The sequence below is a fragment of the Podarcis cretensis genome, assembly GCF_951804945.1.
Source record: "Podarcis cretensis genome assembly, chromosome: 8".
Taxonomy (NCBI): domain Eukaryota; kingdom Metazoa; phylum Chordata; class Lepidosauria; order Squamata; family Lacertidae; genus Podarcis; species Podarcis cretensis.
In genome coordinates, this window is record NC_137177.1 from 23532618 (window position 1) to 23538617 (window position 6000).

At 49.6% G+C, this 6000-nt stretch overlaps 1 protein-coding gene across 3 annotated transcripts in view; it reads right to left on the minus strand.

The window, feature by feature from the left end:
* The window catches only part of HIVEP3 (HIVEP zinc finger 3), a 244559-nt gene extending 240508 nt beyond the window's left edge, over positions 1-4051 (minus strand). For 2 of the 3 annotated variants that reach the window (XR_013841420.1, XM_079985881.1), the window contains exon 1: positions 3895-4035. The gene's annotated coding sequence lies outside the window, so the exon portion shown is untranslated. Of the gene's footprint in view, positions 1-3894 lie in introns of all 3 variants that reach the window. The other variant, XM_079985880.1, reaches the window with a different exon arrangement.
* Positions 4052-6000: the final 1949 nt, after the last annotated feature.

Sequence of the window (6000 nt, forward strand, 5' to 3'; positions counted from 1 at the left end):
TTTGTCGTCCTGGGCGAGTCACCCACCCTCCACTCCCTTTGAGTTAGGGCTTAGGTCATTGGCCTTGCTATGGACCTTAGGTTGGTCGCCCCGGTTGCCCGGGGGGCCTGGTAGAAGTTTTTCCATTTGGCATTAGGCTTTTTGGTTTTTTCGCCTACCTCGTAGCAATCGTCACAACTTTTTGGTGGTATTGGTGGGTAGGTTAGGCATTGGAATAATGTGTTGTGGTGTGTCGAAGTGCTAGGTGTGGCCATCGCCTATGCCTTCAATTTCTAGGGGTATTCCGTTAATGGAATCTGGCGGTCGTGTATTCCGTCCGAAGCCTGCTTGGCGGGAGGCCATGGCATGACCCTCGGTGACATCAGGGGTGAGCCTATAGTTGGATTAGCATCAACAGGTGATGAACCCCTGGTGAATAAACCCACTTGTTTCGCGATCCAATGCCTAAGCCAATACCTTTTCACTGCTGTAATCAATAAAGTTGTGGCCTTTTCTAGCCCATTAACCTTATATCACGTGTCCCTGTGTCTTCATTTTACTTCGCGGGGGTCGGGTCCTCGAACCACAATATGCATATACCATATCTTACCGTCTATAAGACACCCCCATGTATAAGACGCCCCCTATTTTGGGGGAGTCAGATTTAAGAAAATGGGGGGAGATGGCCCCATGTATAAGATGCCCCCTAATTTTTGATATTATTTTTTAGGGAAAAAACCTAGTCTTATACACGGAAAAATACGGTAGTTGCTATCACCGTGGCTAGTAACCATTGTGATGTTGTTGTTGTTTTGCTATGCTATTATGAAACTGTTACTATGCTATTGTTTTGCTATGTTATTATGAAATTTACTTTGTTGTGTTTATTTGAAATACATCCCTGTTTCTTTGTTGCAAGCTGCTTTGAGCATGGATTTTTTTTGGGGGGGGGGGAGAAAATCGACACACAAATAAAACAGATAAATGGGTGGAAACTTGCTCATGTAAATGTCCCTGGCCAGAGGTCTGCACCACCCAGCACACACATCATCACAATGGATCAGAAAATCTACAAATACCAATACAGTGGTACCTCGGGTTAAGTACTTAAGTCATTCCGGAGGTCCGTTCTTAACCTGAAACTGTTCTTAACCTGAAGCACCACTTTAGCTAATGAGGCCTCCTGCTGCTGCGCTGCCGCCGGAGCACGATTTCTGTTCTCATCCTGAAGCAAAGTTCTTAACCTGAAGCACTATTTCTGGGTTAGCGGAGTCTGTAACCTGAAGCGTATGTAACCCGAGGTACCACTGTAACTGCAGAGGCAGGTTACATTACAAGAAGACCCAATGGGTTTCATGCTGGATCCAACTCCTTGTGAGGGTTATATTCAACAAAAGGAACAATGCAATCATTTAAACTATGCAATACAAACTTTTTTTAAAGGCATCTTTAATGACTCTGGTGCTAACCAACATCAAACGTTTCCCCTGCTGAAGACCCAAATGCTGGCAGCCAGACTGTGACCTTCTACCAAATGTGGTTTTACACTCTGTTACTAAGCATGTGATAAATTTGCCTAGATTAGGGATGGGGGAACTTGGTGTCTAACAACATCCGGCAAGACCAAAACTCCCATCAGGCTCAGCCAGAAGGGCCAATGGCAAGGGGTGGCACGACTCGCAGACCAAAACCTGGAGGGTCACATGATCCACATCCCCGGCCTACTCCTTGTTTACCAAGCGTAATGAACACCTCGGCGGAGACAATAGGCTCAGGTGACTTTTCTATGAAGACGCAGGTTAGGACGACAATAAGCCTATATTTGTTTTGTTAAAAGAGCCTTTGGGGACATTCGTTTTGCCAGCAGAATACAGTGGTACCTCGGGTTAAGTACTTAATTCATTCCGGAGGTCCGTTCTTAACCTGAAACTGTTCTTAACCTGAAGCACCACTTTAGCTAATGGGGCCTGCCACTGCTGCCGTGCCGCTAGAGCACGATTTCTGTTCTCATCCTGAAGCAAAGTTCTTAACCCGAGATACTATTTCTGGGTTAGCAGAGTTTGTAACCTGAAGCGTATGTAACCTGAAGCGTATGTAACCCGAGGTACCACTGTATATCCCCTGTCGTTCACAGTCATGTGAATGGTAAACCCTAACAGGAAATGGTTAACTGATCAGAAAAAAGCAAGCCCCTTTTTCCTCTTATATAGAGTTCTCATTAATCCAGTACAGTATAAGGTAGCACTTTGCTTACACTGCATCTGCCTCTCTGTTGTTATGTAATAACTGGGCCAATTACCACCCAACAATCGACTTGCCAGATTGTGCACTCGGGTGCCCTTTTTTTCTTTACCTCCAACTGAGAACAGCCCTCTGCAGTCACTGCTGCAATCACAGCTTTGCAGTTCCCTTGAAACCCAGCAGGGAAAAAGGAAGGGGGGGAGGGGGGGAAATCTCATGCATGGGTAAAGATAGGCAGTCAAGCAGGTACTGCATGAGGTTGGTGGATAAAGGTTGCCATCTCCTTCTGCAGGGCTTTCAGGAGCATCTTCCCACAGGGCAAGATCCTGGAAATCGACCCCCGGTGAATGCAAAGCCCAAATGTCTGAATGCTGCTTAGATATCTCTTGGATAAGATCATATCCAGCAGCTTTGGTGGTGGGCCAATGGGGGGGGGGGAGACAAGGGGTGCCCGGACAGAGATAGAGCATGAAGCACAAGTCAGAACCCACCACCGGGTGCAATACACTGAAGCCAAGGCCGCACATCTGCGCTCAGGAACCCAAATACAACCAGCAGGAGGGAAACACTTCCTCTGTGGTCAGTCATTTGCACTCAACTCATGGGGGGCTGCAGGGAGAGGAGCTTACAGCGCAATCCTACCCATGCCTACTCAGAAGTAAGCCCCAATGCATTCAGTGGGGTTTGCTCCCAGGTAAACCTTAGCCTTCCCCCACCGGACTAGCAGCTGCCCACCCTTCCTGACAGCAAGAGACACAACCACATAACTCAGAGACCTCCTTCGGACCCACCAGCAGAATAAACGAAGCCTGGCTACACCAAGCAGAGGAGCAGCGCATCCACAACAAGGCTCCTTGATCAGATCACTGCAGCAGCGGAGGGCAGCAGGCTCCTGGCAACATTTCCCCAACAAGCACAGGGCGAAAGGCACCGCCAGCCTCTCTGCACACAAGCGGTATGCAAGGGGAAAACTGCACATATTTGCAAGTGAAGCTGCATAGGAAGGCCTGGTCACTTTGCAACTTGGTGTGCCTCACTTCTCTGCCTCCTGCTCTCTCCCTTCCACCCACCCACCCCTTTTTTTTTCTTTTCTTTCGGTTTTTTTGTTTTTGTTTTTGTTTTTTGCAAGATCATTCGCCCACCTGAGACTTGTTTTTGGCCCTCCTGTGGCCAGCAGGCCTCCTCAAACATTCCCTCAACACACACACACACACATCGCTGCCCTCCCCGGCGCACGCTCCAGCCCCCTATAGACCACCGACATCAACACCACCTTTGCGCAGGCCTTCCTGGGCGCAAGGCGCGGAGAGGGTTAACAGCCGCCGATTGACACCGCAAGAGGTTACTTCAGGCACCCAGGCATCAGCCCTGCAAGAGGAGCCACCTCGCAAACTCAAACCCACCCAGGGGAGACACACACACACACGCACACACACTTGACAACAGTCCCGAAAGGCAGCGAGGAGCGTCCTGTTAAAATAAATAAAAATAAAGGAAGAAAAGCAACCTGACACCTCTTCAGAAGCCCAGGCAAAATGGAATCTGCTGCTGCTGCTGCTGCTGCCTCCCTCCACCAGCGAGGAACAGCGGCTGCGGCAGCAACAGCAATAGTCAAAACACACACAACGGCACGAGGGGGCAGCGAGATAAATGGGCGAAACACCATCGCCTTACCTTGGCTGTCTGGCTGCAAGCAGAGCCCGATCCCCTCCACTTTTGCGATTCTCACGATGCTGGCAATTTCCTGAGAGGCTCTGCAGCCTCGCTCTCCCCTCCTGGAGGAAGCGTTCCGCTGAGCTGCCGGGTAGCTTATTTCCTATTCTTTTTAATAACACCTGTTTCAAAAAGAGGTGGGGGGGAGAGGGTGGGGGGAGGGAGGATCGGGGATGGGGATTATTATGTCATATTGCTGGGAGAAGAAGGTGCGCGATGTTTTCCTTCTCCGAGGGAGGAAGGGGGGAGGCAGGTCGTCCCCCGCAACCCTGCCCTGATGGTTTGTAGCTCAGCTTCAAAACAAAATCAATGTGGGAAAGAGAGAGGAGGGGAGGGGGGGAGAGGAGAAAAAGAAGAAGAAGGGGGGGAACCACAACACCCTAGGCAAGCTTAATCATGGGAGACTGTGCAGTTTGTGAGCATGCTCCAGCCGGAACCAATCCTCCTCTGTTATTCTTCGGAATAAAAATAATCCACGCTGGAGAAGAAGGAGAAGGAGAAGCCCACGCGGAAGCTTCTTCCTGCCGCCTCTGGACAGCGAGGAATAAATTCCGCCCGGAGAAGCCGCATCACAATCGGAATTGCTGCTTGCTTTCCTTTGCCTCCTCTGCTTCTAAGAGGCAAAACAGCCGAGCTTCTCCGTCTATCTCCGCGGCGGTGGCTTTTTCATTTTTTTTCTCCTTCCCCCACCCCCCGGCTATCTCTAGGCCTTTTGGAAAGAGGTTTGAACCTTTTAAAGATACAGTACACCGATTAGCCTTTTAAGGGAGGCCGGTGGAGGTGGAGGGTGTCGGGTCTTTTAGTGGAGAGGGAGGGGGGCCTGGCTGGCTGGCCGGCCTAAAATACCCAAGCTAGTGCCACGCCATTGAGCGCCAGAAGCTGGCATCGTGGGTGGCGAGGGGAGGAGCCGGGGAAGCGAATGTGTTACTTTCTCCTTCTTTTGCAGCCGTCTCGAAGACTTTCCACTCATGTCCTACTTGGAAGTAAGCTCCCTTTGCATTTGATGCAACTTCCTTATTATTATTGAAAACAAAACACCAAACCCTCAGCAGTCGAGCCCTCTGGATATTTATCAATGGAAGTGCACTGTACTTCAAAGCAGAAGGAGGCGACAATCCTTCACATCCGCTTCCTTGGGAGCAAACCCCGCTCAACTCAATGGGGCTTGCTTCCAAAGTAAGGCATGCACAGGATTGCCCTGGTGGTAGCGGACTTCCTCCAGTGCAAGGCTCAGGCTGCGATCCCTCAGCTTGTTCATTTACAAAACAAAGGCAAAAGGCCGATCCCTACGCCTGATGTCTCGGAAGGAAGCCCCGCTGTATTCAAAGGGTCCAATCCAACTTCATGGCGCAACCAGGCTGCGCATTGACTGAAGAATAATGTCCATTGAGCAAACTAATGGGGATTTGCTTCTGCATAAGCGCGCGTAGAATTGCGCTTGTATCTCTTTTGGCTGGCCACAGAAGTTTTTTCATGCGTTTACACGTATTACGCTTAACTAGGGGGTAAGTTTCCCTGAACACAATGGAGCTTACTTGCGAGTAAATATACATAGCCTTGCACGACAAGGCTGAAATCCTATGCGCATTTACCTGTTAGGTAAGTTCCGTGGAGTGCAGTGGGGTTTACGATCCGAGTAACCACGCGGAGGATTGCTTCGCAATTGAGTTGTCTTGCAACAGAGTTCAACGGGGCTTACTCCAAAGTAGCCGTGCATCGGATTGCCGTTTTACTCCTGAGTGAATTCAATAGGACTTTGTCTGAGTAGGCATGGCTAGGCTTGCGCTGTTTAAGAACTGTATCACCCAGCTGCTGGTGTTATCCTCAGTCGCCTCCTATTGGTATGCGGCCCTACAACACAATCCTGTACGTGCAACAAGAGCCTATACATGTCTACGCAGAAGTAAATCCTAATGACTTTAATGGAACTTGCTCTCTGCTAAGTGTGCGTAAAATTGCAGCACTAATTGACACTCACACGAAAAGAACTATACCCACCGCACATTTAAAGCATATTTCTGCCCCACCCCAAGAATCTTGGGAAACCAACACGCAGGATTACTTCCG